At 42.2% G+C, this 26,239-nt stretch overlaps 1 protein-coding gene across 2 annotated transcripts in view; it reads right to left on the bottom strand.

Annotated features, from left to right (window-relative positions):
* The window catches only part of fhip1aa (FHF complex subunit HOOK interacting protein 1Aa), a 68,025-nt gene that overhangs the window by 32,321 nt on the left and 9,465 nt on the right, over positions 1-26,239 (bottom strand). Inside the window, exons 2-3 of one of the 2 annotated variants that reach the window (XM_007904017.2) lie at positions 17,482-17,526; positions 2,230-2,348 (exon numbers count right to left, since the gene is read on the bottom strand). The gene's annotated coding sequence lies outside the window, so the exon portion shown is untranslated. The remainder of the gene's footprint in view (positions 1-2,229; positions 2,349-17,481; positions 17,527-26,239) is intronic. The other variant, XM_007904018.2, reaches the window with a different exon arrangement.

Here is a 26,239-nt window from a genome sequence, read left to right as displayed (position 1 = left end):
CCCTGAACCTTTGTTGGTTTCAAGTGCCTTTAACTTACCGAGCACCTTCTGCCACACTCACTCAGGACACTGGCTGCGCAAGAGGAATTACGTGGCAAGCTGGTGCTGTTGTATTTGTTAATTTTCACGGAAGATATTAATTCAATATCATTTTGCTGTCGTATTAGTTTCCGTCTAGCTGACCTTTATGACTGTTATCAGAAGAATGTTTTTCGTCTTATTTTTGACTTCCTTTGTAATCCCCATCGGTTGGGCCCATTTTTTGCCTGTCTCAGCAAACTCCTAAAGTTTTCATTCAGAGACTCTGAAGTTGAACTCCAAATTCTATTCATCAATCCTAGGGATTGATTGTTCAGATTCCTTTTTTTTAAGATGTACATTCATCTTGCATATTAATAATGCTTGCATTTGCATTTTAATCATTATGGTGTCAAAAGTGTGGCATTTAGAAATATATCATCTCCATTTTAAATGTTAAAATGTGTTTTAAGTGCAAGTTATTGCACTACACCCCCAAACAATCTGGGGTTCCTCACCACTCAGTGCTTCCGACTCACCCCTTCTATCCTTACTTTTAAAGCCTGTCTTATCCCTTTGACTGCACAGTATCAACAACAACAACAAGATTGCATTTGTATAGTGCCTTTAACGTCAGGAGGTCATCAGTCATCTTCCTGCTTCCCTCCCCAGCCTCGTCAGCTCCTCTTCCCCCACCCCCACCACCACCACCTCATATGCCGAGTCAGCTGTGTAAAGCACTTTGAGACACCTTCCCAATGTGAAAATTGCAAAAGAGTAAATTGTATTGTATTGCTGTTATAATTGCTATTATCCTAACTGTATCTGGACATGAACTATCCCATACGGAAGCTTGGGTCAGGAACTAATCCTACATCACACTCACTCATCCTGATGCTGACAGCATCAACCTGTATGGATGCACACTCCATCTCGCAGAGCCATTGCAGAACCTTAGTGTCTTGGTTGATTCCCAACTGTCCTTTAAACACTACATCTGAACTCTAAACCCACTCAGCTTTCCCTCACCATGAAATATCACCCGCCTCCACCATGACACCTCCCCTGAGGTACTTCATCAATACAGCCAGTAAGTGTAGCAAAGGTGATACAAATTAGTAGATGAGGATTATTTGGGATCAAGAAACCATTATGATTTAGCCTTTTGAGTAGCTGAGCAATCTGATAACAAGAGCTCAGGAATAACAGAAACGTGTTAACTAATTATCCAGCAATAACCTCCGACAGTGAACACACCTCCAATTTAATGCAGTGTTAAAAGCAGTTCTTCAGATGGATCTTTTCCGGGGAATCTAATTCATAAATACTTGAGTTGAGTTATTTATATTGGCAATGGAAACAAGGTAGGTAATTTCTCACGGTTAATTAAATTCCAGTCTTTCTAAACAGGATATTACTGGGCAACGTAAAGGCATTATTCCATGATCACTCAGCAATAGTACAATTTCAATTCTGCATGTTAATTTGTTCATTCAACATTGGGTTCAGATGCATGAGGCATTGCAGACGAGAGCAATGAGGATGATTCTCAGTGTCAAGAGGGACAAGGTATGAGAAGATGCTAGATAAGGTAGATCAGTTCAGCCTTGAAAAGAGATGAAATGTCTCAGAGGGGACCTTTTAGAGAAACACAAAATGCTAAATGAGATTGAAAATGAAACCCAATGCAATCTTATTTGGGGAATTATTGGACAGAATACGAGGAGAAACTCCCTTCTCGTTTTGAACGTTCACCTCTATGGGACCTCAGTTTAATATCTCACCTGAAGGATGGCACCTCTGACAATGCACTGCATCCCCAGCACTGCATTGGAGTTACAGCCAAGACTGTAAGTTTAAAGGCCCCACGCGGGACTTGAACCCACAATTTTCTGACTCAGAGGTGAGAATGCTACCGACTGACCTGGACTGATACTTCATACACAATAAACACCAAGTTCAGTTGAAATCCTCTTTCAAACGTTTTATTTAAAGGAAACCAGAACTTTCAATCCAAACTTGAACAAACTTCTGATTTTGTAGCTAAGGTAGCCTACAAAAATAGTCACTGCACTACAGTAAATCCTGCGAAACACTTTGAAATGTTTCGGGAACGTGATAAGGAAGTACAGTACTGTATATCAAAATCAAGGATTGTCATTATTGTTACCTACCATTATTAAGAGCAGGAAATGGTAATACTATACTTACCGATCTGAAAGCATAGCTCCTTCAAACCACTACTAGAGATTCACAGTTCAGATATCATCAGCAAGGGAGAATGGCATCTTCAATATTATTCTCATCAAACAATTCTCTGTTCATTCCACCTGCGAAAGACAAATAAAGATGTTTACTTTAGAAATAACTGTGCTGTAAAAATCTCACACTGCCGTTTCTTTGAAGAACCTGTTTTTATAAGGTTGAAACCTCTTAAACCCTCTTCACAGTACAGTAATTACATTTTACACAAGGCAATGTCACACAGTCATGAGGTGAAAGGCAAGGTTAACTCGAGGATTGTTGGACCGGATTATGGAGGAAATAAGGTCTTGGGATATTTAACGTCCAATTTGAGGGCAGCAGAACATTTGGTGCCTGAATATGGGATTAGACAGAACTCACATCGAGCTCCCAAAATCTGAGCTACACCTTTAACGATAAGTGACCAAGCAGAAGCCACCACCCTCACCCCGGCCTTAGGGATTGAATAGATGAAGGGAGTAACGGAGGGCCAAAGTAACTCGGGCCACCTCCCATTCCACTGCCAATTTCAGCAGAGCAATTGGATGCCCCCGATAGTCACGTGGCAATTGGCAGAGGAGAAGTGGTTGCTTGTAGCACCATCACGTCATGCCAAGAGTCCACACATTTTTAATTCAAAGCTTCCTTCCCTTCGCGCATCAATAGAAACAGTGCAACGATCAAAAGGATATCGTCACATGATCAATAAACTAATGGAACATTTAATATCGCTGTGCACTAGGAGATATTAAATCCGGCCTCAGAGCACAAGAGATTCCCCTGAGCTTTTCCCTCCCTCATGTATCAAAACATATTCCCAAGGCCGGTGAATCATTTCAATTCTTTTTAAAATAAAGAGGTCACAGTGCGTTCGTCTACAGTGTTCCAACTCACTAAGGAGTTGAAAAAAATGATTAAAATAATTAGTGAATACTTAGTGATTACATCTCCCACCACCACACCGCAACACCAATGTTGTTTGGAACACAGGATCTCAGTGTTATTTTCACAAAAGCAAATGTCACAGTTCAGGGACATTCACTAATCACTGTCACTCAGTTTACACCACCACAGTGTGGAGCAGTGAAAGGTACGTTTGCTTCTCACAATGTAAATTAGGCTCAGGGGGAATAAAAAGTATACATGTTGACTTATTTAAAATAAAATAAAAAAGGTAGGCAGGTTACTTCATTTTCAGGCAGCTGAGCTTTTTCAAGAGGGAATGTTTTCAATTCTACAAGGTATTTTAAAAATATCCCTCTCCTTCAACTGCCCCCCCCACCCCTTCACAATTTATGTGGATGCAAGCTGCTTTTTCTGCACTGCATGCATGTGCTCCTTCTCCATATGGTTATCAAATAAAAAAAGACAGCATGAATTTATGAGGACATTTAACAAGCTATCAGACAGCCTCAACATGACCACAATGATATTGGTGACAGGAAACATTTGGTACCTTTAAGTAGCTGTTTGTCTAGCAGGATTGATTTACACTGTAGTTTTGTCACTGATCGCCAGGAACACATGGACTACGGATATTTACACTTATATAGTTGAATTGTTGTAGACATGAACCTATTCACTAGCAGTAGCTATTTTTCTCAAGAAGGAGGAAGACAATGCGGTTGTCAATTTGCCGCAATAAAGTAAATCATTTAAAACACACAGCCTCCTCTTTCTGCATTTCACAGATTGCACAGTACCTTTCTGGCATCTCCACTGCTTAACCCCAATAATGAATTGTCAAAGTTGCTTGTTGCACTGCTTTATGGCTTCACATGTGAAGAAGCGTTTAAAATTCCTTGCTAAATATGGACCCATGACCAAAACAAAACACAGTAAATAACCTGGGACACTTATGACCTACTTACTTACTTGAAAATACATTTATAAAATCTCGCTCAATTTCTTCCATTTGACACAAAGGTCATTTCTTTCTGCCGATCCCACCGTTTTAAAAAGGCTCGTTTCTTATCGTGCAGCAAATCAAAGGCATTTTATCACAAAAATACTTCACGATTCACCAGTTTGCTGTCCTTCCAGCTCCTTTGGGATGTCCTCCCGACATGAAAGGCACTATACAAATATAATCTTGTCATTGTTGCTCCATTTTATATGATGGATAAGATTAGTTGAATTAAGAAGAGCGTTCGCTAAAGGGTATCGTTCCATTCCAGTTTCTGGTAAGCACCAGCTTATTTTTCACCACTTTTAGAGCAGAAAACTCTCCAAAGCTACTTTGGCAAGAGTGCACTGTGCCGCATGCAATTTACGATATTGGTAGCAACACAGAGGCACTCCATATTCTGTACTCACTGTACTAACATGCACACTCTTAGAGCACTTTCTTATCAGCTGACGTAATGGAGATCTGAACCGTGTCCTTCTTAGCCATTCTGAGGTTCAGGATTGACACATTACCTGAAAGTCAATGTGCCTTACCCATATGCACATCAAGCCCCACCCTACCACTGGCAATGAATGGTGCACATAACTCAGTTCAAAAGAATTACTTTTAGAACCACCAACTCTCGTCCTTCAGTGGAAGTCAACGGACATTTTATTTTGCATGAGAGTGTTTCCGAGGATGTTTGTGATGTACATTTTCACACGGGGGATGAATTCTGATTATTTTTTTCTCTTTAACAAAGATAAACTGAAGCCAGGTGCAGTGCCACTGTTACTGCCAGTGATCAGCTGACACAGTACAGACTGGGGAACAAGAATTAGGAGTTTTAAACATGTCAAAAGTAAAACAAAGACAATCACCACTCCTGTGGGAGGACCGCTTTTGGAAGGACTCAGTGGGAGGACTCGGCGCTTTAAAAATTTAACTTTGTTGTTGTTGCCACGGTTTAGCTTCGTCTGTGTTCTTTATTTTGTTCCTGTCGCTTGGCTACATGCGTGCTCTGTGACGCAGGATGCCACAGCGCCACGGTCAGCTGATAAAGCTACCAGGTGTAACTGCAGTGTGTGCCTACATATGTAGGTGCTCTGTGACGCCCGATGCCACAGCGCCACTTCAACTCGGCAACCACCAGGTGTAACTACAGTAAAAAAAACTGGAAATAACTGATGAACAATAGGAAATGCCCGAAAACCAATATGCCCACGTCACTCCCAGATCCAAGATCTTTCCGATGACGTATAAATCATGTTTCTATGTCAATCCTTCTTGAAGCACAGACAGACATTGTGGTTTTATTAGTATAAGAAGATAAATAAATTAGAAGCTAGAAGAAGGATAGATGATCTTTTCAGAACGTGCAGCAACATTCACTTGTGATGTTACTTGTCTCGCAACTGCCTGGAAGGTGGAAGGCGAACTAGATGGACCTTGATCTTTGTTCATCTAGAATTTCTTATGTTCTTATGTTGTCTCAATGACTCACAATTACAAAACCTAGTCTACAAATCAATGACTCCATATGGAACAAAACACAATGGAATTTTCTTAATAAATTGATTCCGGTTTCTGTTCCATCTGATGCGGCAGTCACAGTAAGAAGGTCAACTGCTTGCTAAGTGGGGCCCTGAACCATAGAGATTTTATCAACCAACCAGTCCTGAAGAAAGTTATTCTAGCAGAGTCACCACGTGAGCATGCCAGAGCAGACTAAACTATCAGACAATGAACAGGTGCCAGGGAATGAGATTCTGACTCTTAACAGCTTATTGGCGCACCTAAAGGAGTTATGAAATGGGAAAGGTCTGCAGGGTTCAAGATGAGATTTGTTTTCAACCTTGATTTGTTGGTCTCGACTCCATGCATCAAATCATTTATGAGCTGGTACAGGAGTTTGCAATAAATTGGTTGTCTATTTTTTCATCTTTTCTCCATCTTCTTGAAAAGTATAAGAAAAGTCTTCTTGTTATAGTATGGTCGCATGGGTCTATTATCTCAGTGGCTATGTTAAAATAGAGTGGGAAATGATGACTGATGCTCAGGACATCAGATCACAACTAACATCACTTGCTGTGCAAAGTGACATCAGCAGTGTTTCCTGCATGTAGCGCACATGTGCAGTGCACAGAAAGTAATGTAGTGGCGCTTCTTAGGAATAGCACAGATCGCACTTTGTAGGAAGTGACGTGGGTGGCAATCCTACGACCTAGAAGTTGGCTGTTTTTCAGGCAGCCAGTATACGTCAAAAATCTACCCAACATTTAGAAACCACGGGTCCACCAGCCTGTGTTGAAATCTCAAACCCATGCTGGGCGGGGGGAGGCGGGGAGGAGGTAAACAGGGTCTCCTCGGAGCTCAACTGGCTCGAAGGTGGCACATTTGGCAACGTAATGCCAGAATTAAGCTAGCTCTCTGGGGCGTTCTCGATAGTCTGGTTGCTGAGCCAGGACCCGGACTATTGAGACGGCCCCAGAGGGCTGGCTAGATTCCGACATTACATTGCTGAAAGTGTCACCTGTGAGCCAGGTGGGTCTGCAGTATTCCAGAGCAATGCTGATGACAGTCCTGGCTCATCGGCAGGACTTGAAAGGGCAGACCAGTCACGGGGGGCAAGGAATCCTCCCACTCAGCTCCTGCAAGCCAAAGCCTTAAAGGGTAGGGTGATCCCAGCTGGACAAGCAACAGGAAAGCTTGCCAGACAATTATATCAATAGTAAGTTATGGATTTTTAGCTGGTTCAGTACCTCAACGCACACTCTGGGATCCCCGAGCCTTGGCTCTTGCCAACTTGCACCTAATACTTTCTGGAATTAGATAAGCAGGATGAGTCCCTCCAGCATTCCAATCTATCTCTGGGATTTCCATGTGTAGGCGGGATGCATGGAATTCTCAGCTTGGTTTGAATACTCTTAAACATGGTAATGGGTTTCTGCACGTGTCCAACACCGGGCTGACCAGAATTTTTTTTTAAAAAAATCTAGCAAAGTGCTCGATAACTGGGATGCCTTGTATGAACCCAGTGAATAATGGGGTTGGCGGGAGGGGAGAAAGAGAATCTGGAGCCCTATAGGAGCATTACATCATTGAGGTTGACCTGTTGCCACCTATATTCCATGCAAACATTCCTCACCAAGACAATGGGTTCTATTATGCGAGATTATGTAAACCATATGCACAGAGGGAATTACAGGTATCCTTAACAATGCAATGAACAACCAATGAAAAGGCCTGACATAATTCAGAGGTTATGATTTCCTGTGTACGTACTCTTTGCACTTGGTTTAACCGGTTTGCAGAACACTCTCATTGCCTATTTTGATTTTGAGTGCTGTAACACTGCTGTAATTTCCTTTACATGATCTCATTTTTCTGGGTCCCAAAATGTGTACGTTTGCTCAGTTAATAGCTGTGTATTTTACTCAAAACTTTCCACCGAAACATTTTTTAAAAATATATCAATCACTTAGCTGAGACAGTAGAGGCACAGGCTCTCCTATGACCACCCAGCCCAATTACCTCTCTGTTGAAAGTAATCTATAGTCCAGATTAAAATTACCCTGAGGCAAGAGGACCGCACATGCACAACCGAAATTCATCACTTAAAAGATGGTGCTCAGAGTCTGAGTTTACACCATTGTGATCTGGGGCAAGGCTAGCAATTTAACCCTCCAGTTCCTCTTAAAACAGAACAGTATAATTCAGAATAATTGTTAAAAAATAATAACTTGTATCGATCCAAATAATGTGTTGAACTTTAAATGAAGCCTGGCTGACACTAGGAAATGAAACACTTGCACCTCTCATGAATATTGCAATGGAGAAACAGAGAGAGTATTGTCATGTAGAATCCTAATGGGATCAGCTACACCTCTCACAGCACAAGAGGGTATAAGAAGACTCAACGTTTCCAATACAATAGGATGCGTGGCTCATGGCTCGACCCAATGCAAAGTGCTTGAAGCAACAGAAGAGCAATTTTTCAATCCAAATATAGAAATTGCAATTTTCCTGAAACTACAACATCTTTATCCACAGAGAATCACCAGCATCCCTGGAAAATCGGTGTTCAACTGCTAACAGCTATTAGTTCATTTGATGAAACACCGGATTGGTTATTCTTATTCAAGGCATTGCTCAGTCAAACATCATATTAAGACGTGAACTAAAAGCTGCGAACAGAAAAAATTTATATTTGAAATAAGGCAATTGTTTGAAAAATAACAGTTTCCTTTCTTCTGCTGAATTTGAATCCAAATTTGGCAAAGAGTTCTGCAAGGTTTCTCGCGTGCCTTCCAACAGACGACCATTTAGCAAGAGGGGCACATATCAGGGTTCCATTTAATTAATAATTTAGTCACTCAATTCACGGCTGTTTGTGGGATACTGCTGTGAGCAATTGGCTGTCGCGTTTTGCCCACAATTTATACTTTACAATATATTCTGTGAAGCACTTCGAGACATCTCGAAGATGGTGTATCAATTGCAAGGATTATTATTATATTATATTGTTTACCCTGATCTAGCAAGTCTGGCTGAAAACAAAGGACACTTCACGCTTACAGTAAATTACCACTAATACATTGAATCCAAATTTGTTGCTGCACACCACTAAGATCAACCACAAAATTTCTCAAAGGTGCATTTGTCTTGCACAATGCCTGTCATTGCATCTAACTGGAACATATAAAGCTCATGAATAGAATTAGAGAACATATCGACCTTGCAATTCTAAAACCAACACATCCACATCACTCAGAAGGTTGTGGATCCAAGCCCCAAATGGGGACTCTGAGCTCACATGCAAAGATGACACTCCAATGCAGTGCTGGGAGTGTGCTTTATTGTTGGAGGTGCCATTCTTCAGATGAGACAGGAAACCAAAGTCCCTTCTGCCTGTGGATATTAATGCTCCCCTGGCACTATTTAAAATGAGAAGGATGTTTCTCCTGGTGTCCTGACCAGCAATCTCCCCCCAACCCCCACCCACCACCCCACAAAAAAAATTGGTCATTCACTTTGTAGCTATTTGTGGAATACATTTATGTACAATCTGGTTGCCGAGTCTGTCTACAAATACACAGTCACTACACCTCACAGTAAATCCTATCAAGTGCTTTACCCCCAGATAAAATTGTGGGATAATGCTGTACTTCAACTGACTGCTGCCTTAGTCTGCAAACACATAGTCACTACACACAGAAATTCTTATGAAGCACTTTAAGACATTTTGACAACATGATAAGGTACTATGCCCAATGGAAGATTATTATCATAGTCCATATAGGAAGGTTACTTTGATATGCTTCTAAGGGAAAAGCAGTAGGGATTATGGATATCATTGGCTAAGTATGGAAAGGTCATGGTTATTATCAATATAACATGAAGAGAATCATCTTTATCCTGTTGAATTGATTGTTGAATGTCTGGATGGCACTAGTGGGCTATACAGTACCTAGTTCCAGTGCTGGGGGAAAATAAAGCATGATTCAGTAAACCCCACCACCTCTATAGACATCAAGTGAGGATAAATTCAGGGTTAACCACAATGACCAACGTGGTACAATCGACTCCTGATGTTCAGTCCAGACTTGCACCTGAAGAATGACCACTTATGTGAGGTACCAGAAGGTGGCTGATACACGTGGAAATATGGTACCTTTAGAAAAGGAGTGGAGAAAATAATAATAATCCTTGCATTTGATATAGCGCCTTGTCACGTCTCAAAGAGTTTCACAGAAGATACTGTAAAAGTGAATTGATTGTATATTTTTATGGGCGAAACGCGGCAGCCAATTGTGCACAGCAGTGTCCCACAAACAGTCGTGAATTGAGTGATCAAATTATTTTTTTTAAGAGATTATTATCCCGGGTAGGTGGGTGGGGAGGCGGTTTGGGGGAGTAAGAGAGAGGAAAATACCTCTGAACCACACGCAACCATTGCACCCCAGATTCAATTGCATTCCCAATATGAATTGTAGTAGCACTTCATCCCATGGGATGAGAAATGCAATTTTCAGAACATATGCAATCTGATATCATATTGCGATGGTTAAGAAAATTCTCATTTTTCACTCCTAAATATACTGAACTCGAAATGTTGCATCTCTATGGATGGCAAAAATAAGCCTAGACTAAGAAACAACTTGCCTGGTCTCCAAAGTATTTGTTGGATCATTAATAAGAGCATTTATCATTCTGTTTGGTTCCAACTTGATAGGTTTGCTGTGCAAACTGAAAGGATGCATCTGGGAGGGAATACAATTCCCAAACCACTGAAAAAGCAACTACAGATATTTTCACCAGTATTTAAAAGTCTGTTCCTATTTAATCAGGAGCATGTTTTGGAGATGGATTGCATTAATTGCCTAATACAATTTTGCATTTCTGCACAAAAATGGTAATAGTATCCATTTCCTGGACCTTTTTCTTAGGCTGGCTGCAACAACCGCAGTACAATTGGGTCTTGTGCTTGTAGGCTAGGTTGACACCAGTCGGTCTCGCTCAAGTCAGTACCATGATTTCCTGGACAGGAGCTTGTTGACTCAAGCTTTGTGTTGGGATTTGAGTTGCAAGTCTTGGCTGACAATGCTGGACGATCGCTGCATCATCAGAGGTTCTGCCCTTCAAATGAGATGTTAAAATGAGATCCTCCCTGTCAGTTCAGGTGGGCTTTAACGGTCTCTTGGAACTATTCAAAAAGAGTAGATACTGGGCTTTCTGCCAGTGGTCTGGTCAGCGATCCTGCAGATAAATTGTTCATTTACCTCATAGTTGTTTGTGGGAACTTGCTATGCAAAAATGGCTGCTGTGTTTACCTACAAAAAATACATTTGACAGTAATAAAAGAACCAAAGATTGGTTCGGATGAAGAAGGCCCTTCAGCCCATCCAATCCAACCAAAACACCCACCCTACTTCCCCTTGATACTGCATCAAGATGTTATCTAAACAAGCCTAGTGTCTTGGCCTCAACCTGCTCCAGTCATTAATTACCTTCTGGGCAAACAAAAATTTCCTGGCATCTGGCCTGAAATTGTCCTTTGCAACTTTAAACTTGTATATTTACATCCTGATGTATTGATCTGGGTTTACTTTTTTCAATCATTTTTTTTAAAAACTCATTTAAAATATTATACATCTCTGTGGAGACCCCCTCTGAATCATTTTCTCTCAAGATTGAAGAGCCCTAGCTTGTCTAAACCGTTGCTCATAATCGTAGCTCATTCCTCTAACACTGATGGATCATCCTTGTTTCTCTCCACTGCCCTGCCTCGAAGGCCCGGACAGCCCTGTATTGTGAAGCACTTTAAGATGTTGACATGAGCAGATGCTATACAACGTCTTCATATTTAGAATTTTGAAGATCTCTTTTTCGATTTGATATAGTGCCTTATCACTTCATCGAGATGTCAAAGAGCTTCACGGGATTTTATTTAAGTGTATTGATTGTATTTGTAGGCAAACATGTTGGCAGCCAATTTCAACTCAGCAATGTTCCAGAAATTGCCACAAACTGAATGATCAATTTTGTTTGAGGGATTTTGGCCAGGACACCAGGAGAAACTCCCTTCTCTTTTTGAAGAGTGTCATGTGATCTATTTTGTTTTGCCCACAAAATATACAGTCAATTCACTTTACAGTATATTCTGTGAAGCGCTTTGAGTCATCTCGAAGACATGATAAGGCGCTATATCAAATGCAAAAAATATTATTATTATTATTTAACATCCACCAGGCAAATGAGACGTCTGTTTAACATCTCATTCGAAGGAAGGAACCTCCAACAGTGCAACAAAGTCCCAAAGTGGGCCTTGAACTCGGAGGCAAGAGTGATATCAACTGAACCAGGCTGACGCTTAAAGATAATAAATAAAATTAATCTTATAAATTTAAGCAGCACAACAGAGGAAATCACTGCAGTATATTTTAAAACCACCAATTAGGGATCTGCCAGGCAGCTGGCATTCAGAAAGTGTAGTCCAAATAGATACACAAATTGTTTTTAGTCTGAAGGCTTGAAGACTGCTGTTAATTAGGATTATTACGCCATCTTTCCCTAAAATAAAAAGCCTTTGGGAGTTTGGGGTACACAGTATATACAGTTTACAGTACACAATATATATTTAAACTGCTTAACCCTTTAAACATCAATTTAAATTGGATATTTCCATCCAATATCAGAGTGTATTCAATTTTTGGATGTTAGAATCAATCTATTCTTCTACAGGGTGGCCACAAAGTTCTGTTACCCCTTCTTCCCTACCGAGCACTAACCAGCAGCTGAAACATATGGAAGAATGATGATAATTGTATTTAGAAATACTTAATTATATTCAGCACAAGTGTTTAACTGTATTTAGACGACCTGAGGATCGATGTGAGCGCTATCATTTTCATGGCAGACAATGATCCATCGCCATGTTCAGTGCAACATCTCCTTTGACATGGGTGGAGTGACAAGGCGAAATGCATCTCTGACAGCTTGTTTCAACTCCTCCGTAGTCTCGGTAAGAAGAGACAAGGAGCAGTATACAATAATAATAATCATTGCATTTAATATAGCGCTACATCAAAGCACTTCACAGAATATACTGTAAAGTGAATTGGCTGTATATTTGTGGGTGAAACTGGGATTGCATAGATGAAAGGCATAGTAACAAAAGCAGTGGTTACCACAAAAACAAGCTCCACTTTAGCAAGCATGCCTGTAAAGGAGTGTGCAACTGGGTTCCCTTGGGACGCTCATGATCCATATCTGGCAGTGAAGCGATCTGCAAAGAGTTTTCTTTCAAATGTTTAAATGCTTTTTCACCACCCAACCCTCATGAAGAGATTTAATGAGGCTTGTAATTTCTGTGCATTACAGCTCCTGACCACCGCTGCCTGCACTGTATAAGGTTTACTACAGTGTGGTCTGATATTCATTAGTTTTTTTATATATATAAAAACGAAGACATTATCACTCCCTCCCCCCTCATTGAATCTCACCACCCTAATCTCCTAAGGCATTATCTCTCTCTGACGTGTCATATTCTAAAATGAATTGAAGGTTGAAATGTTCCTGTATTTTGATTGATTTATTCCTAAACTAATACAAGTATAGTTAGACAGAGCCAGCTCATAATATTTATACATTTGTTTAACTCCGGTGTTACTGAGTGACTACCACCGCTCAATAAACATTTTGACGAGTTACCCAATACAATATCATGTTAAGGGGCAGATGTCTGAAAGACCCTGCTTTATTTTAAGCGGTGCTGTCAGTCTGTTGAGCACCTGATGCGGTATTATTGACCTGGGTGCAGTGAGGCGCAGCTAAGGGAGATAACTAAATAATATTACAGCAACGCAAGACATCCACCTCAGTGGAAGCCACCCTCAAATAAAAACACTGCAATGCCTGAGGGATTTAAATCCAAATCCCTTCTTTGACTGGAATAGGCACAAATGCAGCTTCATGTGTTTTGCTTCCAGTTGGTGACTTTTAAGTCTGGGCCTCTTCTACGTAAATCAATGACAACCAACAAACCAAAAAGCTAAAGTTAAAGAGAGGTGTTATGATCTTGCCTTGTCAAACTACATTTATTTTTTAGCTTAGGAATGGAATTAAACCCTGTGAATTTTACCCCTTTTATATGTGTGTGCAATTGGCTGCTATGTTTGCCTACATTTACAGTCACTACACTTTACAGTAAAATCCACTGAAGTACTTTGAGACATCTTGACAACGTAATAAGGCACTATATCAAATTTAGGATTATTATTATTAAGGTGGCGTGATAAATCCTGATCAACCTGGTCCTCAAAACCCTTGTTCTACAGATGTATTCATCGGCGATCGCACTGACAGATCTTAGCCTTGTCTGATTAGAGGGAGTAGCTTTCATGCCCATCTTGTGTTGGTGGAGGAGCATTAACTCTTAAAAAACTACAGTAGTTTGGAAATATTCCTTCCTCACTTCTGGGAATATAAGAAAAAAAAGATTGGGAATTGTAATCCAAACCAGAAGCTGGAAACGGTTCAAGACTCTTGATTACCAGAGACCACAAACGTGAATTTGCCTGGATACCACATGAAAAGACCTGAGAAACAGACCGTCAAAGTGCACTCAAAGTTGATTTATGTCAATGTTCAAGTCACATGTTTGGGGAGGCTCCAGGCATTGAACAATCATTTGCTTAACTGCTGAGGCAAGACAACATCAAAATGGATACCTCATTAGCCAAGCAACAACTCACAGCTCATATGATCCTTCTTAATCCCCCTTAGCAGTGCAGTATATTTCAGAACCAGTTCAAATGAAACCGGTTCTCAGATAGCCACAGTTCTGCTGAGGGAGCAAGTCCCATCCCGTCTCCTGGTCTAAACTGAACTACCAATGCATTGCTGTGGGTGTGTGCAAATGATGAGACATTTATCAGAGGTCCTGACTGCCTGTTCAGGTGGACGGTAAAGATCCAATGGCACTATTTGAAAAGAGAAGGCAGTTTCTCCCGGTCCTGGCCAACAATCCCACAAATAAATTTTTTCACTCATTTCATGGCTGCCTGTGGGATTTTGCTGTGCATAAATCAGCTGCTACATTTGGCCACAAAACATGCAGCCACTCCACTTTAGAGTGTAGCGCTTAAGGATGTCCTCCAAACACAGTACCAAATGTAAGAATTATTATTCATTTGTGGGCAGTCGTTCAAGTTGTGAATCGTGACCTCTTTTTTTCTCTCCTTCCTCCCCACACCCCCCCCAATAGATGGTCCTTCATGGGGTGCACTGTTCCTCTGCTTTTTGTTAGGATACCGTGGTGTTCATTGCACCTTTTGGCAGTCGGCTGGGCACCAGGAAAACGCCACCTCTGGAGGTGGGATACAGATCCACTTCAGATGTGCGGAGGGGAGGGGGTTATGGCCATTACCTCCGATGGCAACGGCACCTCTCTGTCTTGCCATCAAAGCTTGGACCAAAAGGGCTGTTTGAGCCACATCTGTCGAGTACAAGCTCAAATACCCCACGTTTGTTTTCTCCTCATTCCTCCTGAAAGCTGCAACTTAACATAAACAGATGTCAGGAGAACAGGACTTTAGAAGCAGCAGAGATCGCAAAATGAACAACAACAACAACAAAATTACATTTGTATAGCGGAGGATACAAAAATACACAAACACACCAATTTACAGTCTATCCTGTGAAGCACTTTGAGACATCTCAAGGCATGACAAGGCGCTGTATCAAATACAAGGATTATTATTATTATTAATTATTAAGCTTCAGGAGTCCTGTAACTCAGTGGTTAGAGCATTCGCCTCGCAAGCGAGAGACCTGGGTTTGATTCCCGGCAGGGCGAAACCTTGGGCAAGTTTCCTTATTCCATATGCCTGATAATAATCACTCAAGAAAAAAAAGACAATAATAAAATTGGTCACTTCAATCCATGACTGTTTGTGGACATTGCTGTGTGCAATTGGCTGCCGCGTTCGCCCACACATATACAGTCAATTCACTTTACAGTATATTCTGTGAAGCGCTTTGGGACGTCTAGAAGACGTGAAAAGCGCTATATCAAATTCAAGGATTATTATATTATTACTTTCACAGCCAAAGATTTTGATCCCAGCAGAGAGACTACAAAGATGTACTTCAACACTTAGCTTCCAGGACTGTCAGAAAAAAAGAAGCGGGGAGGGAAGGGAGGTGAGAGAATAATTCGGTCCATGGGAAAAGTATTTTACTTTTAGGGTTTAATGGAGTTTGTGGTCAGACAACAACAAGATCTCTTCAGATCTACAACCGATCATTTAATCTCCAAGTACATTGCTGTCAACATTCCCTAACGAGTTTTAGAGATGGAGAAAAGCGTTTGAGGCTGCTTAGTAGGAGGAAGAATACAATGCAATTTATATTTATACACCATTTTCATGTCGGGAGGAAGTCTTGAAGCACTTGTGGAGTTTGTGGAGCAATGTTGCGGAGGTGGGGGGAGGCAGAGCGGGTCATGGCACGTATGTGGGGTTGAAAAGATAGTTGAGGGCCAAATAAGACACCGAGGTTCCAGACTGGCTCAGTGAGGTGGAGTGTGCATTCTTGGATGGTGATGCTGTGGTGTGGAGGCTCTAACAGGAGCCAATTAGAAGAGTCTCGGTCTTATTCACGTTCAACTATAGAAAGTTATCTCTCATCCGGGACTTGATGTCTGACAGACATTCTGTCAGGACAGCAGTGGTCCTGGAATCGAGGGTGGAGGCAGAAAGATAGAGTTGGGTGTCATCCGCATACATGTGGAAGTTGACCCAATGTCTGCGGATGATGTCACCAAAAGGGAGCATGTACAAGTTGAAGAAGAGGGGACCAAGGACAAAGCCCCGAGGTATTTCTAGTTAGCAGAGCTAATATCATCAATCCTCGAGAATAAGTCTGATGAATATTTGTTGTCAAATACTTTCCGTGACAAGGACACGGGATAAATATGGTTAGTGTGGATAAGGAAGGTATTTGCAGTGTACACATCGATTACCATAACAACCAAAGCACTCAAGACAGCCACAGAATGATTTACTAGCCACTGATTAATTGGATCCGTTGTTTAGCTTAACTTCTACCTGGCTTGGATCTTGGTAAACCATGAGAGACGGAGTGGGGTGGGGGGTGAATGTTCAATTCCCGTACACACTGTGTCTGCAGCAGAATGCTGCCTGGGGACTCGTACTGAATGAATGGCAAGCACCACAATTACACTAAAAAAGTTACTTGAATAAAAAAAGCTGCAATGGGTTTAGCTTCAACTGCTTAAGGCAATGAAATAGGGAGGGCGAGGAGTCAGAGAAATACAGGGAGAGGGGCAGGAGCTCTAAGCGGAATTGAAGTGTATAGACAAGCAGAATGAGATTGGAGTATGCACAGTTTTGATACAAAAAAACATTTTATTTATACAGTACAGGCCATGTTTGGCAGATAATTGAGTCCTGTAGCTCAGTGGTTAGAGCGCTCGCCTCGCAAGCGAGAGACCTGGGTTCGATTCCCAGCAGTTTCCTTACTCCACACACCTGATAATAATCCCTCAAGAAAAAAACAATAATAAAATTGGTCACTTCAATGCACGACTGTTTGTGGGACACTGCTGTACGCAATTGGCTGCCGTGTTTCGCCCACAAATATACAGTCAATTCACTTTACAGTCTATTCTGTGAAGCGCTTTGGGACGTCTAGAAGACGTGAAAAGTGCTATATCAAATGCAAGGATTAATATTATAATTGAAAAGCCACTTATTCCCAAATATCTGCCTATATTTGGAGTGGGTGGGAGTAAGATTGATCCTTACCTTTCCTTTGTTCAAGGAATTCCCCAACTCCTGCTCGATTCCCTGCTGAGATAAGCAAATTCAGAGTGAACTGCAAACTCAGGAGGTTTACTATTAGCCTTTAAAAATAAAATAAAATGCAAAGTACAGCAGATGCTGGAAATCTGAGACAAAAAACAGATCGCATTACAATGCACGGCCGGCCTGTCAGGGTTAGTTGGAAACTCAGCTCATCCCTCAGCAGGAAGCATGGCAGCCAGCACACCTGGTGCCACTCATTCAGTTTCCTGTGTTGGGAACACAGGTTTTGGGTTATAATCAGGTCCCAGTGGAAAACTGCAGAAATATTTGCCAAAAACTTATAGGGAAATTGGACAAATTTTGCAGAAAATTGGGTGGAAATTTCACAAATTTGGTGGAAAATTGCAGCGAGTTGACTGGTGCGGTTAAGAGGTCCATTTCACTGCCAATCTACGCTTTTACTTTAACTAAACAAGAAGAAATAACGCATTGTTGGAAATGAAATTGTTTTGTAGCTGGGGGGCGTTTGTAGCAGAGCAGTGGGTGTTTGTAGCAGAGGGGGCAGGGGTTGTAGCTGAGTAAGTGTTTGTAGCAGAGGGTTTGTGTGTAGCGGTGGGGGTGTTTGCAACGGGGTGGTGTTTGTAGCGGAGGGGAGGGTGTGTAGTGGAGGGGGGATGTGCAGCGGGAGGGGGTATGTAGCGGAAGGGGGTGTGTGTAGTGGAGGGGGGTGTGTGTGTAGCGGAGGGCATGTGTGTGTAGCAGAGGTGGGATGTGTGTAGCAGAGGTGGGATGTGTGTAGCAGAGGTGGGATGTGTGTAGCAGAGTGGGGGGGTATAGATGAGTAGCTGTGTTTGTAGCCGGTGGGGGGGGGGGGGTGTAGCGGTGTGGGGGGGGTTGTGTAGCGATGGGGGTGTGTGTGTAGCAGAGTGTGGTGTGTGTAGCGGAGGGTGGTGTGTGTGTAGCGGGGCGGGGGTGTGTGTAGCAGAGGGTGGTGTATGTGTAGCGGAGGGGTGTGTGTAGCAGAGGGTGGGTGTGTGTAGTGGAGGTGGATGTGCCTAGCGGGGGGGAGGATGTGACGGGGGGGGTGCGTGTGGCGGAGGGAGGGTTTGTGGCAGGGGGGTGGCGGAGGAGGGGGTGGTGGAGGAGGGATAACGGAGGGGGGGTGACCAAGGGTGGGGAGTGATGGAGGTGGGGGGGTGGCGGAGGTGGGGTGGCATGTGACCGAGGGGGACTTGGTGGGGGGGGGAGGGCGGGGGGTGGCGGAGGGGGCGTGTGGCACAGGAGGGGCTGTGGCGGAGGGGGGCTGTTGCGGGGGGTGGGGCTGTGGAGAAGGGGATTGTGTGTCGGAGGGGGTTGTATGGTGGAGGGGGGTGTGCGTGGCGGAGGATGAGGGTGTGGCGGAGGAGGGGGCAGAATGGGGAGGGGGAACTGCTTCTGAAGTAAAAGGTGCACAGAGTAATTCTAGAGTACTGTAGGTGGCGGAGGAGAGAGCAAGGGTGGAGAAAGCCAGGCATAAAATAAACATCAAGTAGTCCATATTTTCAGGCAAGGAGTTCCCAAAAGCAGCAGTGCAATGTGCAAGGTTGAAGTACATTAGAATGAAGTACATATTTATTGCTTCCTTTCATTTTCAATTAGTTGTTACAGCTGCTGTGGCTTGTAAATGCAAATGGGCACAGAGTCCAATCCCCTGAAATACACCCTCCTGGATTGTTTTCGCTGATATCTTGATTCATGCCAACAGACAAAGAGCAGTTTATTCTTCTTAATATAAGTGAGATATTAAGGAATTCCAATTGTAAGCTCTCATCAAATTATATTTTAATATGTTTTCCCTCAGCTGTGAAAACTTATCCTCCAAAAGTTTATCAGTATTAACCAGTTGGTCGTGCTACTTCCTGGTATTCAACTGCAGATTAACATTGCGATTTTCATTTGGCCAATTCTCTCTCTAAAAAGCAGGGGACTCTTGAACAATCCTTGCATTTGACATAGTCATGTCCCCCGAGACATCTGAGTGCTTCACAGTTTTGACAGCAAAGCTTCTCAACAGTGGGGAAGCTCAATCAACTACTACACATGCACCATTTTCAAGCCTGGGGCTGATCTTCCCCCCTCCCTACCTCACGGTTGTTAAGGTCAACTGTACCATACCAACTGCTGCTGGGGCCGTGGTCAGATAGTTCAGCACATACACATTGGGTTTGGAATTTGTAACCTTCTGTTTGGTTTGCATTTGTGCTACAACACATGCCGGTTTTACCCACTAGGCCGTTGGGGGAAACTAACATGATAAATCTGCCCTAAGCACATCCCAACTCTCAATCCTCCGGTAAGAATGCCATCAGTGTGGATCAGCTGCTTGTGCAACCTGCCCTTCACTCTGCAGCAACAATGAAGGCGAAGCGAATGAGAGGAAATCCCACCCCTACCTCCTGAAGCTATATCCAGCAGTGGGTAGATTGCGTAGGGAACAGGAGGCCACAGGCGCGAATCCCAGTCTCTAGTGAGTTTCCCAATATTAACTGGGATAGCAGCTGCTGAGCCACATTTGATTCCTCCAGCACCCTGGGTTGAAGAGAGACACAGAAATGAAATCAGCCAGAATTCCTAATCACTACGCAGAGCTTGTTCCAGAGAAATCCGTGTGGACTTTGGGCAAGAATAGCATAAGGCTCAGCTGTGATATTTTCCTCCTTTCTCCTCTTTGCTCTTCTCCTCACCGCCCCCCCCCCCCCATCTCATTGCTACATACTGTCAAGGTTCACATATGACTAAAAGCCAGCAACCAGAGTGGGAGACTGGAAAGAGCACAGTAAAAGAACAAAGGAGTCAAAGGTTTTCAGAAAAGGGGAAAAACATTGCTGAGAAGTGAAAAAAAAGTTTGGACGTGATCAAGTGATTAAAGTCGTGAATGTCATCTCAAGGTTTGCTTTACTCATTATAATTTATGACAATGTAAAAGCCCTGAAGGAGACTTTTGCCTTGTAATCACTTCCAGATATTCATTGCTCTCTGTAGCAATCTTGACATAAGAGAGTATACTTACTTCAAACAGAATACCGTACTTCGGTAATTCATTATTGTTCAATAAAGACCATTGGTGATCATAACCATATTGGCACTTTCAATAGGAAAATGGCTTTGTGCATATCATCCTTTTAACAAGAAGCCTTCCAGGTGAAAACCATAAGGGAATGTTCACTCCAGTGGGTGAAGTCCTGGAATCCTGTAGCTCAGTGGTTAGAGCACTCGCCTTGCAAGCGAGACACCTGGGTTCAATTCCCGGCAGGGCGAAACCTTGGGCAAGTTTCCTTACTCCACACGCCTAATAATGATAAAGGCTATTATGTGGACAGATATAGTCTGTAGCTCAGTGGTTAGAGCACTCGCTTTGCAAGTGAGAGACCTAAGTTCAATTCCAGGCAGAGGGCGAAACCTTGGGCAAGTTTCCTTACTCCACACAGAGCCTAATAATAATCCCTCCAAAACCGAAAACAATAATAAATTGGTCATTTTCAATCTACGACTGTTTGTGGGACATTGCTGTGCGCAATTGGCTGCCGCGTTTGCCCACAAATATACTGTCAATTCACTTTACAGTGTGTTCTGTGAAGCACTTTCGGACGTACTCCCGACGTGAAAAGCGCTGTATCAAATGCAAGGATTATTATTATTATTATAGAGAGGTGAGCAACAACAACAAATATTCCCCATTCTATACATTCCTATTATTTCAAAGCATTGTTCAAAGTTCCCTGCAACCCATTTAATGGTAACAAAAGTTTTCCAGCAAATGTCCATTTCCCTTGAGGGAACAACAATCTCCACAACAACCTGAAAGCTCTTTAATCAAAATCAGATTTTACACTTCTTCCTCTTTCCTAGTAGATGAAAAAGGATGAGAAAGTAAAACAGGATCTGAATATAAATGGTGTGGTTTGCTGACGTAACCCTAAGTGAAGCGAGTTATATAAATGCAAGTTGTTGTGATGGTGGTAGTGGTATTCTTCTGATTATACAACCACTTTAGTTCGCCAAATCCTTAGCAATTACTGAAACAATTCACGTATCCAGGAAAACAGCGCTATAATTGTTGGTGTATTAGTACTTCCAATCCATACATCATGAAGTGACAAGGTGCAAGCTCATACCCAAGATTCTTTACAATACATTACTGCTCTCACCAAAAGCATCAGGGGAGGACAGACAGCACAAGGCAGGCACAGGGTGATGCAACAGAGGGAAGGAGTAACATCTTTCTACAGAGTGCTTCACAGTAATTAATGCATTTGTAGGTGAACACTGCAGCCAATCTGCATACAGAAATGTCCCACAGACAAGAGGTGAAAGATCAATTTATCTGGAGAATTGTTGGCCGAGACATCAGAAGAAACTTCCTTTGCTTTTCAAATTATATGATACTTATACTTGCATTTGATGTAATGCCTTACCATGTTGTTGACACGTCTCAAAGTGCTTCAGAGAATATATTGTAAAGTGAGTTGACTATATTTTGTGGGAGAAACGCAGCCAATCGCACCCTGGAGGATCCCACATACAGTTGTGGATGGTGACCAATTTTTTTTAAAGAGATTATTATCCCCGGAAAGAGATCTACCAATCGACTAATAACCGGATTCCTACTTACTGGTAGGTAAACGGAGGCATTTAGAGTAAGGAAACTTGCCTAAGGTTTTGCTCCACTCGAGAATTGAACCCGGGTCCTCTCACTTGCAAGATGAACAAGTTAAATCCGAGGCTACAGAACTCCTCAGTGGATACTTTGTCTTTTTGAACATACATGTGGGTTTAAAATGTCATCCGAAGGACAGATGAAATGTCAAACTAAAGTCTTATAAAATAAAAATCTTTGCATTTCATACAGCACCTTTCATGTCCGGATGACGCATCAAAGAACTTCACAATATTTTCTGTGTAGTGACTGTATTTTGTAGGTGTGCATGTTCTGTAAACTTTTTAGGAACAGGTTAAGGGCAGCAATGCCAAGTGCCTGAGAACAAGTCACTTAGCTGCCCTGTCAGCTGGGAAATAAGCCTATCAATGAAAAGCCTAAATTAATATACCATTTTTCACTGGAAATAGGAAAAGATCTAATTAGCAGTTATCATTGTTGAACACCTAAAATAACTAAAAATTAGCCTTTTACTGACCTCTTTGAAATTGGGGCACATTAAACGAAACCCACCGACCCATGACAGTGTATAATTAGGTGAAACATATATTGGACTCTTGACAGGTTTAATATGTGTGAGACACTTTAATAATGTCAGACACCGATCATGTGCACCATAGGGCACTGGCAAGCAACAAATTCTAGTCATCCTCTCATTATGCAGGAAGCATTATTGATTGCCTTCTCAATGGGATTGCCTTCAATTAGTAGCCAAAATGAAAGATGTTCAATACAGGGATTTTTTTCAACTAGTTTCCAACCCTAGATCATTCTTAATAAATTAAGGTATAATAGCTGTATGCTGAACATGTCCTTTGATAAAGGGTGACCCCTCCCCTCTCTTTTCTCATCAATTTTCTCTCGTCCCTGATGGCAATGATTTGGTGTAATGGGTACCAGCCTCCAGAACAATCATGTGCAGGCCTGGAAACTGAGTGTTCACAGAGCATTCAACCTGGGAGAGGACATAAAAAACTAAACCTGATCATGTACTCCAACATCTGGCATACAACCCCAGTAGAAGACACATATTAACGGAGGAAGGGAGGGAGGGAGGCAGGGGGTCGGAGGTCAATTGTAGCATCTCAACTGCTGCACTAGGTTTGGGACCTACAACCTTTTTGTTCTGCATGGCTTAGTGCGACACCAAGTGCTGCCTTTTACCTACTTGATTATAGTAGAACTGCTCTCCACCTTTCTTAGGTTTCCACCAGGTTTCCTACTGCTGCACCCAATCTCATGACTCACCCTGAAAACTGAACACACAGCAATTGGTGTAATTCATCCCACACTATTCACATCTCCTGCCAAGACTCTGCTTAGCTTTACTCAGGAAACGTTGGCACTTGGGAGAGTCATACATTTCTATATTCTATTGAAAATTCAGTTGCTAAGTGTCCCCCACACAATGTAAATCTCAGCTGTATAGATCCCAAAAGCTACACTTTCCAGACTGTTTCAACTCTGGGTTATGGGTTCCAGCTTCATGTCGGGACTTTCACTGGGCTAACTCTCCAAGTCCTGCAACTTTGGAGGTGTCATACTTCAGAAGAGACGTTAAAAATCGGAGTCACTTCTGCCTGTTCAGGTCAGCGTTAAAAGTGAAAAATGAAGAGAGTTTCTCCTAGTGTCCTGCTCACCAATCCTGCAGATAAAATTGGTAATTCCCTCCGTGGCTGTTTGTGGGGCATGCTATGTCCAAATTGGCTGCTATGTTCACCTATAAATACACAGTCACTACACTTTATAGAATCTGTGAGATGTTTGACAGTGTAGACAAGGATTATTATATTATTACTATTGCTCGATTTCCCACTCCCTTTGCTCCACCATTGGGGGCCAAGCCTTCACTCACCTTGTTCCTGTCCTGGATTGCTTTTCCAAAATCATTTTGCCTTATTACCTCTCTCCCTGCCTTTAAAATTTCAAAAATATCTCTTCAAATCATGGCTTTAGTCAAGATCTTTAAATGTTTATTTCCATCTTCATACATTATTTGTCACGTGCTTTGAGAGATTCTTTGACATGAAAAACACTATTCAAATTTAAATTGTTGCTGATTCCCTCAGTCGCTACTCCGAGCCGTAGAAGCACTACAATTGGACTCAGCACTAGTGAGATAGGGAAGAGATAAAGAAATATGAGATACGTTTTCTGCTCCTATTCAATATCAAGTGCTGCTGCTAGAAGGTGCATATGTTGATGTCGAATGAGGACAGGATTAGGCTTAAGGGGCCACTTGGGTGAGACACTGGAAAGTTGCCAGGGCCCATGGAAGTGTATCCAACACCAGCAATTTCAGTACAGAAGGAACGGCATGTATTTTAAATACATGGTCAAGCTTTCTATACAGACTTAGCCTTCACAGTTAAAGAAACGTTTCTGAAAAACACACTGTTGCATGGAAAGAATGGGTGACTGCTGATAAAATGATTGATCTTCTCTTCCAGGTTGCAATCCCTGTGACCTACTGCACGTGGCATATTCTCCTTCAGCGTCCAGATTACTCAATACTTCACTGCAGCCAAAAATACTTTTCTGAAAGCCAATACTTTGCAAGGCTCCAAATAATCCGTGGAACTGAAATAATATTTTCTGCAGGCACGCTGCCAGGCAACTACGTCCTGCTCAAACACTGCACTATGTCTTCAAACAGTTGAAGATATTGCTTTACGTTTGTTTTTCTTTCGATGAAGAAAAACAGAACAAGAAACTTGAACGGTATTCAACGCAAATCTGTGGTGACTGAGTGCTGAAACATTTTTAGGTCGCTAACCACAGCATTCCTATAATTACATTTTGTGGAACATTCGTAATGTTCAAGGGTCAAATTAATGAGTTAAAGAAAACTTGAACAGGTTTCCCTAATGGCTCAATGGGTAAGTGCATTGTTCCCTACACTCCCAAACCTGCTGTAGTTCTATTTTGGGCCTGCAGTGAGCTACGTTCATTTTATGTAAAGTAATAATAATCATCCTTGCATCTAATGCCTTTCATATCTTTGAAACATTTCAAAGCGCTTCACAGAGTTTACTGTAAAATGCAATGACTGTGAGTTTTGTAGGCGAGCACAGCAGGCAAATTGCACACAGCAATGACCCACAAACCGCCATGGAGTGAATGACCAATGTTAGTCAAAACATTCTCAGCAGAGAGTTCGTAAAAATGCTACATTTGATCTCACTGAGACTAGGGACAGGTAGGGGGTGACACAAAAACTGCCAGGATTTGTGCTCCTAATCATGTTCAGGCTTGCAAATGACATTAGATGAGAGCTTTAATTAGTTTACCAACACTCACTAGCTCTAGGGCTGAGCTTACACATGAAGAAAGTTTATTTAGGCAAAATTTGCGCTCACACAGCACTTCCTTTCAGACACAGTTGCACATTCATTGGTTTTTATATATATATAAATATATAAACACACACACCCTGTGTCTCCTGGTGTGCTCTCCTGCTGACACGACAGAACCAAAAAGCAATGGGGAAATGCCTTGGCACAGAGAGATGCACCAACTCTATTCTAAGGTCAATCATGTTCCATCTCCGATTGGCTGGGTTGCCATCTGGTATGTTGAAGCAGATCCCAATGCAGGATCTGAAGCCAAGCTTTAGATTCTCTCTCCCCATCCCCACCCCCAACTCAGGAACAATGTGAACAGTGTTCCAGGGTCACATTAGCAACTGCACTAAATCTCCACGGGTTCATCAGCACTGCTTGCCAGTTGGGCTTCTGCAGTTACCAGCACATTTCAGCACTTGGATACGTCACAATTTTCATTTCAAACATTGATGAGCATGTTTTTATTGAGGGTGGTGGTGGTGCGGTGGGGGGGAAACTCAGTCGTGAACTGGCACAAACCCCGATTGTACCAGTTTCACCCGTACCGGCAATGATAATGTCAAGTCAGATTCTTGGGTATGTAAAGCTATGTTTTTTGTTAAAAAAAACCCTCATAGGAAACACAACCTTCAGGGGCGAGCAGAGCTCTGAACACAGAAAGCAGTAACAAGAAGTCGTTCAATCTGCATCGCCCTCAACACCATGTTCAAAGAGATTC

The sequence above is a fragment of the Callorhinchus milii genome, unplaced genomic scaffold, assembly GCF_018977255.1.
Source record: "Callorhinchus milii isolate IMCB2004 unplaced genomic scaffold, IMCB_Cmil_1.0 Scaffold1, whole genome shotgun sequence".
NCBI classification, from domain to species: domain Eukaryota; kingdom Metazoa; phylum Chordata; class Chondrichthyes; order Chimaeriformes; family Callorhinchidae; genus Callorhinchus; species Callorhinchus milii.
This window is presented reverse-complemented; position numbering and strand designations above follow the sequence as displayed.